Here is an 11,167-nt window from a genome sequence, read left to right as displayed (position 1 = left end):
AAGTTGCTCAGTCGTGTCCAACTCTTTGCAACCCCATGAACTATACAGTCCATGGAATTCTCCAGGCCAGAATACTGGAGTGGGTAGCCTTTCCCTTCTCCAGGGGATCTTCCCAACCCAAGGATTGAACTCAGGTTTCCTGCATTGCAGGCAGATTCTTTACCATCTGAGCCACAAGGGAAGCTGAAGTATACTGGAGTGGGTAGCCTAGCCCTTCTCCAGCGGATCTTCCCGACCCAGGAATCAAACTGGGGTCTCCTGCATTGCAGGCAGATTCTTTACCAACTGAGCTACGAGGGAAGCCCCACCTTGCATTGGCTCAAGCAAATCATGAGATCATATCTTGTACAAAGGAGACAAGCAAGGACAACCTGGCTTTATGCTTAGGAACACAATCGGAAATATTTCCTGACTCTCACTAATGACCATTGCAATAAAGAGATGTGCCAACGAGTGAATTCTATTAGGTCTTCAAGTACACCCCAATCTGGCCTTACGTTATTGAATAAGATTCTGGAATTGGGTGGTTGTTTCACTTTGGCCACACTGAATGGATTGCATATTGCAGTGGAGGAACAAACAGTCCTATCACTCTTCCCCTTTATTTAATAAAGAAGGAGGATGAGGAGAGAGGGAAAGAGGGAGAGAGAAATTACTCCTAGTAGCCTCTCAAGTGCAATTTGAAAGCCAGCAGGATACATTTTTTTTTAGTTAAATTAATGCTCATGATAGACAGAACACTGGGCCTAAAAAGATGGTCATGTTCAAATCCCCACTACCTAGGAATATTGTTACATGGCAAAACAGAATCAAGATTCTAGATGGCATTAAGGTTATTAATCCATGACCTTGATATACGGACATTATCCTGGATTGTCTGGGTGGATCCAATGTAATCACAAGGTTTCAAAAGTGGAAAAGAGAGGCTGAAAAGGAGGTCAGAAGTTAGAAGAATGAGACGTAAGAACTCAATCCACCATTGCTGACTTTGAAGACAGAGGAAGGCAGTCATGAGGCAAGGACTTCCAGCAGTTTCCAGAAGTTGGAAAACACAAGGAAATAGATTCCTCCTAAACCTTCCAGATGGAGAAGGCAATGGCAACCCACTCCAGTACTTTTGCCTAGAAAATCCCATGGATGGAGGAGCCTGGTAGGCTGCAGTCCATGGGGTCGCTAGAGTCAGACATGACTGAGCGACTTCACTTTCACTTTTCACTTTCATGCATTGGAGAAGGAAATGGCAACCCACTCCAGTGTTCTTGCCTGGAGAATCCCAGGGACGGGAAGGCTGGTGGGCTGCCGTCTATGGGGTCGCACAGAGTCGGACACGACTGGAGCGACGCAGCAGCAGCAGCAGCAGCAGCAAACCTTCCAGATACTGAAGCTGAAACTCCAATATTCTGGGCACCTGATGCGAAGAACTGACTCATTGGAAAAGACTCTGATGCTGTGAAAGATTGAAGGCAGGAGGAGACAAGGAAGACAGAGGATGAGACGGTTGGATGGCATCACCGACTCAATGGACATGAGTTTGAGTAAGCTCTGGGAGTTGGTGATGGACAGGGAAGCCTGGTGTGCTGCAGTCCATGAGGTCACAAAGAGTCAGACACGACTGAGTGACTGAACTGAACTGAAACATTCCAGAAAACAATGCAACCCTGCTAACACTTTGATTTTATCCCAGTGTGGCCCACGTCAGATTTCCAACATACAGAATTATAAAATAATATATTTGTGTGCTAATCTACTGATTTTATAGCAATTTGCCGAATTAACATAGAAAATGAAAATAATATCTTGACATTTTTAAAAATTGTTGGCCATACTGCAAGGGATCTTAGTTCCCTGATCAGGAACTCTTAACTGCAGGACTGCCACGGAATTCCCATATGTTTACATTTCTAAAGACTAACTTTTATTTCAAAAGCCATGGATACTCTAAGAATTTCTGTTAATTATTTCAAGATATCAATAATATGTGTTTAAAATGAAAGGAATAAAAAGTACACTGGTCTGTATGCTATTTTTTCCCAAGAGAAGTTCTCTCAAGCCATTTGTTTGGATATGCCACTTTTTCTATCTCAAGCAGGAATGCAGCATGGTTTTCAGATAGAGGTGTTAATGTCTGAATTTTTAGACTCTGCTGGATATAGATACAAACTTTTAAATTAATGTCTTAATTTTTTACTCCATCATGCTCTAGGTTTCCATTGCTTTCTTATGGCTGACTCAAAATTTCTTTGAGCGTCCACCTGTCCATGCAGCTGCTTTTGATTCAGAGGCCATATGTTGAAAAAGATGGAATCAAAAGGCATTCAGAAAAAATAATGACATTTTAAAACTACTTGGTGACTTTTATGAAGGGCAAGAACCATTTCTCACTCATCATTATGCATGCTTCAGTAACTTTCTTGGGGATAGGAGGTCAAAAATGTCTGAAATAAATGAAGCCATGTGGCATCAGTAAGTGTCCTGGAGGCCTCCAGAGTGGGAATGTACATGCATTAGGAAGTAGAGAGTAACAGTGATATAGTCAGGCAACATAAGATTTGGAGTGTAAAAACCAAGGGTGAAGTTTGGCATCTGTCACTCACTAGTAGACTGACCTTGGGCGAGTCATTTAACCTCTCTAAGCCTAAGTGTATTCTTTTACACATGCATTAAATAGTAGCACTGACTTCCAGTTTCCACTTGGGGAAATGTTATCCTACCAAGGTATCTGGGTTTCAGTAAAAATATTATAAGCCACGTGAAAAGGCAAGGTAAAAATGCTCTTCCAAGGGATAAAGCAACATACCAAACCAGCCTATTACAATTTTAACTTAATATTTTCAGAATTAATAATCAGACACCAAACCACAGAGAGAATCTCAGAGAATACCAAGCAGGATAAATACAATATACACACACACACACACACACACAAACACACACACACAAACATATATACTCAGTCCTTGGCATATCACATTAAAACTGCTCCAAACAAGAGACAAAAAGAAAATGTGGAAGACAGGCAGGGGAAAAAACACACGTGACATAGAAATGAATAAAAATAAGAATGAAAACAGTTTCTTGGCAGAAACCATAGAAGCCCAAATACAAAGGAATGACATCTTTAAAACAATAAAAAGAAATTTTTTTCAACCCAGGACTCTATACTCATAAAATGTATGATTCGAAAAGTAAAGGAAAAATAGACACTTTAGATAAACAAAAACTGAGAGAATTCACTGCCAGCAGACCTGCATGATAGCGATGTGAAAGGGAGTTCTATAGACAGAAAGAATATACAAGACAGAGAAGCTTGCCTCTATACAGATGAAGTGTCAGAAACTGAATAAATGAGGGTAAAATAAAATTTATTTCTTATTTTTAATTTTCTAAAATATCCAACTTTTTAAAGCAAACATAGTAGCATTAAATAGTGTCTATAACAGAAATAAAAATAAAATATAGGACAGTGGCACACAGGATCAGAGAAGACAATTTGGACATATAATTATTAGACCCTTACACTGGATGTGACGTAGTATATTACAATTCGAAGGTATATACTGTTAAAGTGCTGCACTCAGTATGTCAGCAAATTTGGAAAACTCAGCAGTGGTCACAGGACTGGTAAAAGTCAGTTTTCATTCCAAATCCAAAAAAGGGGCTTTCCATCTCTCTCACGGCTAAATAATATCCATGTATCTGCCACAGCCCAAGGGGTCACAAAGAGTCAGACATGACTGAGTGACAAACACTTTTACACTTCATGCATATAAATATTCACTTACTCATTCACTGTTGATGAACACTTAGGCTGTTTACATACATTGTCTATTGTGTGTAATGCTGCAATGAACACTAGAGTGCAGGTATCTCTTCAAGATCCTGCTTTCTTTTTTTCTCTCTCCACCCACCACCCCACCATGTATTCTCTCTTTTTATCGTCACCTAAAACGAGATGGCTGGCTCAAATGGTCATTCTACTTTCAATTTTTGGAGGAATCTCCATACAGTTTTACATGGTGGCTGCACCAATTTACTTTTCTACCAACAGTGTAGAGGGTTCCCTTTTCTCCACACCTTCACTACCATTTGTTATCTCTTGCCTTTTTAATGATAGCCATTCTAACAGAGGAGCCTTCCCTGGTGGCTCAGATGGTAAAGAATCTGCATGCAATGCAGGAGACCTGGGATTGATCCTTGGGTTGGCAAGATCCCCTGGAGAAGGAAATGGCTACTCACTCCAGTGTTCTTTCCTAGAGAATTTCAAGGACAGAGGAGTCTGGCCTGCTACAGTCCACGGGGTCGCAAAGAGTTAGACACGATTGAGCACAGCTAACATTCTAACAGATGTGAGGTGAAAGCTCATTTATGACTTTGATTTGTATTTCCATGACAATAAGTGTGTTGAGCACTTTTTCAAGTACCTGTTTTCCATTTGCACATCTTCTTTGAAAAATATGTTTATTCAGTTTTTCTGTCCGTTTTAAAACCAGATTGTTTAGATTTGTTGCTGTTGTTGTTTGCTATTTAATTGTATCAGTTTTTATATACTTTGGATATTATCTTTTATCAGATATATGATTCATAAATATTTTCGCTCATTCCATGTTTGCCTTTTCATTTGTCGATGGTTTCCTTTGCTGTGCAGAAGCTATTTAATTCGATGTTATCTCGTTTAGTTTTGCTTTTGTTGCTTTAGTTGGTGGCTTTTAATACAGCCCTATCTAGAATCATAATGTGAATGATCTAAATTTAAGCATATCAATTAAAAGATTGTCAGATAAAATATAAAAGTAAGAGACAATACCCTGTCTATAAGAAACAATTTTAAATATGAAGAGATAGATTATAAGCAAAAAGATGGAAAATGGTAAGCCAAAAGAAGGCTGGAATAGCTATGCTAATGTCAGACAAAGTAGATTTAATGTCTGAGTTATGTGGGCTATTCAACAACTAAGACAACAAAAGTAGGAAGTGGTAGAACCAGGATCTATAGTCTTTACAAAAAAGTAAGCTTTTATTCTGCCTTCTGTGAGCCTTTTGGAAGGATTTAAAAACAAACATTGATTCTCTGAGCCGGACTTTTTTTTGAATGGATTAGTGTTGCTTTGGTTCTTTTTTCAATGCCTTGATTTTGCCTGTATATTTCAAGAGGATGATCTTATTCATATCATGTCAAGTTGAGACATGATACACTAAAAGAAAGAAAGAAAGTGAAGTCACTCAGTCGTGTCCATCTCGTTTTGACCCCATGGACTGTAGCCTCCATTGCCATTTCCTTCTCCAGGGGATCTTCCCGACCCAGGGATTGAACCCGTGTCTCCCACATTGTAGGCAGACTTACCATCTGAGCCACCAGGGAAGCCACCAATAAAGGTCCTGTACAATAAAGGTCATGGCATTGTAGAAGGTTAGAAGTGAGAGGGATTCAGATCAGTATATGTAGAGTATGCATTACTATAAACAGGAGGAGGTAGAGAATCAACAAGTCAAACAATTAATTGCGCAGTTACAGCCATTAATTTCAGAACAGAACCAAGTACTACATGTCCCAATAGTCTCCTAATGTCAAACACACCATTTTTTCCCTCTTCCTACAATTCTTTTTAGTTGTAAGCTTTAATTAGAGTAAAACTCCATTCAAATAAATATTAGACAAATGGACCCTTTGTGAATGAGACATTCTCTAATAGTTCATTTACAAATTGATTATTTGGCAGCAGATACATATTTTTCAAAAGGAACCAAAAGGATGGAGATCAGGGGCCCCTAAAAGGGTCGGGGTGTGAAATGCAGGATAAATGGTGGGTTTCAAGACTTTTAAAAATAATGTTTCTGTGGGAAACTGCCTTTAGAGTTCCCATCTCTTCTCCAGATGTTTATTACCCTTCGGCCACATAGAATCTGAGTCCTGAGCACCAAGACTTACTAATTTACAGTTTTTTTTCTCCGTAAGAAGCAGCACCTCCTGAGCAGTGCTTCCCTGAGAATTGTAAATTAGGGGATATGGCCACATCAGCCCTGATCTTATAAAGAACATGCATTTCAGTCTAGAGAATAATATCAAATTTTGATTAAGATAGAATCTGGTATTTGTCCCTGATTCCCAATTTATTAAGAGTGATGGATTCTTTTTTAAAGAGTTTCTGATAAATAAAAAACAGAAATGTAAAGGTACTCTTAAATTTCTCTGCTTGTTTTGAATTTGAATGGAAGACTTTCATTTACAGCATTGGGTTGTTGCTGCTGCTGCTGCTGCTAAGTCGCTTCAGTTGTGTCCGGCTCTGTGACCCCATAGACAGCAGCCCACCAGGCTCCTCCGTCCCTGGGATTCTCTAGGCAAGAACACTGGAGTGGGTTGCCATTTCCTTCTCCAATGCATGAAAGTGAAAAGTGAAAGTGAAGTTGCTCAGTCGTGTCTGACTCTTCACGACCCCATGGACTGCAGCCTACCAGGCTCCTCCATCCATGGGATTTTCCAGGCAAGAGTACTGAGTGGGGTTCCATTTAAAAAACAGCTTTTTTTCCCCCTCTAGTACTAACATTCTTGGAGACAAAATTTTGATTCTGATGGGCTTTGGTGAAATATTGCTAAGCTAAACTTAGGCTTGGGCAAACTAAACTGATGGGAAATTTAAATTAAAATATCTATTTTTTCAAACATCTTTCTTTAATGTTTTTGTCATTCAGAGTACCATGGGTTGGGGGAGGGATACACTAGGAGTCTGGGATTAACATACACATGCTGCTGCTGCTAAGTCCCTTCAGTCCTGTCCATCTCTGTGAGATCCCATAGAAGGCAGTCCACTATGCTCTGTCCCTGGGATTCTCCAGGCAAGAATATTGGAGTGGGCTGCCATTTCCTTCTCCAATGCGTGCATGCATGCTAAGTCACTTCAGTCGTATCCGACTCCGTGAGACCCTATGGATAGCGGCCCACCAGGCTCCTCTGTCCACGGATTCTCTAGGCAAGAATACAGGAGTGGGTTGCCATTTCCTTCTTCCTATACACATGCTAGTATACATAAATAGATAATCAACAAGGACTTACTATACAGCACAGGAACTCAACTCAATATTCTGTAATAACCTAAATGGGAAAAGTATCTGAAAAAGAATGGACATACATGCATGTATACCTGAATCACTTTGCTGTATACCTGAAGCTAACACAGTATTGTAAATCACCTATACTCCAATAAAAATAAATTATTACTGAAATAGAATCCAGTAAGCCAAACAGAACAAAAAGAACAAAATTAGTATAAATGCAAATAATTTAGAAAATAAAAGAAGGCTTCTTCCTTAAATTTGAAGTTCAAGCTTAGACATGGTCAAGGTGACAAATTATTTCTGTTTGCAAAAATGGTATTTTCAGCATTTGTTGGCTTTAAACAACGATTTGGCTTTTAGGCTGCCCCCACGTGTTCTAATGACATCAGAGTTTGTCCAAACTGTACACCGGGATCTCTTCTCCTCTACCCCCATTTAAAATAATGTGTGAATTTTCAATCAATACAAAAAAGGAAACTGAACTTCAAGTCAGAAGAACTTGTAGATGATCCAGCTTTCTTATATACTATTGTATAAATATTTAAATCTAATTATTTTCTTCATTTAATTTCTTTTTACTTCAATTTTTTTTCAACAAATTCATGGAGGCAATTATATTTGTTATAATTAACTCACATGGATGTGATGATCAAATAATTTAATATATGGGAGTTCTCAGTCACTCAGTTGTGTCCAACTCTGTGATCCCACAGACTGTAACCCACCAGGCTCCTCTGTCCATAGAATTCCCCAGGCAAGAATACTGGAGTGGCTTGCCATTTCCTCCTCCAGGGGAATATATGAGATAACACAATAAAATACCAACTTGACCATTCACACACTTCCCTGGTAGCACAGCTGGTAAAGAATCTGCCTGCAATGCAGGAGACCCTGGTTCTATCCCTGGGTCTGGAAGATCCCATGGAGAAGGAATGGGCTACGCACTCCAGTATTCTTGGGCTTCCCTGGTGGCTCAGATAGTAAAGAATTCACCTGCAATGTGGGAGACCTGGGTTCAATTCCTGGGTTGAGAAGATCCCCTTCCCCTGGGCTAGGAAGATACCCTGGAGAAGGGACCAGCTACCCACTCCAGTACTCTTGCCTGGAGAATTCCATGGACAGAGGATACTGGCAGGCTATACAATCCATGGGGTAGCAAAGAGTCAGACTGAGTGACTTCCACTTTCAACCCTACCATCCACACAATCAGTTCAGCTCTGTTCAGTCACTCAGTCGTGTCTGACTCTTTGCAACCCCATGGACCGCAGCATGCCAGGCCTCCCTGTCCATCACCAACTCCTGGAGTTTACTCAGACTCACGTCCATTGAGTTGGTGATGCCATCCAACCATCTCATCCTCTGTCATCCCCTTCTCCTCCTACCCCCAATCCCATCTTCAATCTTTCCCAGCATCAGGGTCTTTTCAAATGAGTTAGTTCTTCTCATCAGGTGGCCAAAGTATTACCAATCAATATAAGTCAGATCAACTTTCCTTCTGTGAGAGGTGACTACTGCATTGTAGTATAACATGCTACAGCAATACAATGCATTTTGTCACTCTGGGATTCTATTCTGTTTTCATAAATTCTAGTTATGTGGCCTTGGCAAATCAAATAAGCCTTTTGTAAAAGATATGATGAAAGAATCTCTACCTAAACTTTTAGAGCTAAAAAAAAAAAAACAAAAATTTTTTTTTGTTTGTTTTTTAGATTTTGTGTGTTTGTTTTTTCCTTGAACTGGATTATTAATCAGAAAACACTTAGGTTCTGGGTCTACTATATAACTAACATGGAAACATTTCATGTTTCCATAGCTTAGTTTCCTTCTTTGAGACACCTTCCAGCTTTAATAAACAGTGGTTTTAAGAAAACTGTAATATAATCCACATAACTTATTGCACATTTAAAAATTAAAATATTCAAAGTAAAAACTAGCTGGAGCTTTCACAGAGGTAAGGTAATATAGTGTAATAACTCAAAAAAACATAAACAATTCCTTTCAAAAAAACCATCTTTTAAAATTTCTACAGTGTATGAATCAAATAAGATCAATCTCTACAGAATATTGTTTGATAAAAATTTCATCAATTATATCTTTGATTCATTAAACATTTTAAAATCTAAAGGCCCACACAAAACATATATTCTTTAATTAACTTGATATATTAAAAAATCTTTTTGTTTTATCCGTCCAATTGTTGGAGCATCAAATTGCTTTTATAATTCCTAAGAGAATCAATGATTTATAATCACTAACTTAATTTTATTAAATACTGAAAACATATCAGATTTAGACAACACAAATCTTGATTTATAACAATTTGATTTTTCCTCTTTATTTCCATTTTCTTGAAAAGTTTGTAGAGTATCCAATCATCAATTATTTAAATTTCAAAGTTTTGTGGAGAAATGGTACAATGAATATAATTTCTACACACTGTTTTTAAATTCTAGTTTATTTTTTGCATATCACTATGACTTCCAATTAAATATTGCAGAAAGAAATTGTATTTCTTGTAGTAAGTGAAATAAGGGTTAAACGTAACTATTTTTATATTAATAAGGATGCTCATAAAATAGCTGAATTATCACACTGATTTGTGGAAATATGTTGTATCTTGGCGAATAAGCAGTAATATTCAAAAGGTTTAATACCTGAAGCTGGTGTTAATTCTATATTAACATTTTTACAGGCTACTACAAGATACAGAGTAATTTCATGGCAGTTTATTTGCTCTTCAAAGGGTCATTTTACAATCGTGCAGAAGAAATAATTTTAAGGAGTTATTGGTATAAAGTATTTCTAATATTTTAGAAAATGTCTCAGATGTTTAATAGATATATAGTTCTGATTCAAGCACCACTGTTTTGATCAGCAAAACTGGATTTAGAGCAAGCAATCTCCTATCAAAAATGTCTCTATTTTATTGGAATGTTGCAATCACACAGCTCACTATTTCCATTCTAAAGACCTTAGGTAGTAGACCAGATGGTGTAGAACGTGAATACCCAGTTTGTTCGATTTTAAAATGCTTCACATTTTGACCCAAACTAAGTGACAATATATACTTTTAAGCTTTAAAAAGTCTTCCTGCGGTTCTTATTGTCCTTTTCGTGCATTAGGATAGAAAGGAATGACTTAGTGGTACTTTGACTGTGTTTGACTCCACAGATATTGGAGCAGCTTCAGGCTAGGCTTAGAAGCCTTTGTAAGAGCCCTTTGCTAATCCCCAGGGAAGGGATGTTTGCGAGGAAATGCCTGTGGAGTTGGAAAAGCTCTATTTCCTTACGGAATACTAATATTAACACTTCAAGTCTCTAGATGGCAGCCTTCAACACGTTTGAAAAGCGGTGTCCATCCACCCCGACTCCAGTCCCACCCGCGTCGCGGCTATTCGGCAACATAGTATCAGCTCCGTGTCTGCTTTAGCCAGTGCATGGTGGATTTAGGTGCTCTCCAAGAATTCGAGTTCCAAATACCTATTCCAGAGCCTGACACTCGGCTGCAAGCTGCCTAGATGTTTGCTTGGGGAAAATGAGGAAGTAAGGGATGACAAAATAGTCCACACGAAGCCCCTTCTGCCTCGGAAAGGTGGGGCTGTGCGGGCGGCAGAGAGACACCTGCATCCGCGAGCAGCAGCATCCTGTCCTCCAAGGGGATGGACGCTCCGCGCGGAGCACAAAGAGCGCAAAAGCCCACCTGCCGGCTGGCGGAACCCCACCAGCGCCACGGCCTCAATTCACCCCTAGGGTTTACGCGGGTAGAAATACTAAAATCTGTTTCCTAAATGCGCAAAGGACTGAGTCTGAACCGAGCGCGGAGCACCGGCAAAGCGAGGAGACAGGACGGAACGCACACCAGGGAAAACGTGTTGTTCCCCACCTGGGCAGCGCCTAAGGTGGCCTCCCCCCCCACCTTCTGGCGTGCGCATCCCAGGGCTGGGGTAGTCAGGGAACGCTCGAGGCCAGAGATGCTAAGGAGCCTGGCAATAGGTGTGGGGGCAACTGAGGCGGGTGGGACTGGGGCGGACAGAGGTCCTTTTTGGTACAGGTCTCTGGCGGGCGCAGTCTAGGCCGGTCGGGAGTTAGAGGCAATCGCGCCCACCTCGACCTCCCCA

General features: G+C 39.8%; 1 protein-coding gene across 1 annotated transcript in view; it reads right to left on the bottom strand.

The window, feature by feature from the left end:
* Positions 1–11,167, bottom strand: part of SPHKAP (SPHK1 interactor, AKAP domain containing) — a 192,025-nt gene that overhangs the window by 180,386 nt on the left and 472 nt on the right. The window lies entirely within an intron of this gene.

Source organism: Bison bison, unplaced genomic scaffold (assembly GCF_000754665.1).
Source record: "Bison bison bison isolate TAMUID 2011002044 unplaced genomic scaffold, Bison_UMD1.0 scf7180017864068, whole genome shotgun sequence".
In the NCBI taxonomy this organism is placed as follows: Eukaryota; Metazoa; Chordata; class Mammalia; order Artiodactyla; family Bovidae; genus Bison; species Bison bison.
The sequence above is the reverse complement of the archived record's forward strand: the minus strand, read 5'-3'. Positions and strand labels throughout refer to the sequence as shown.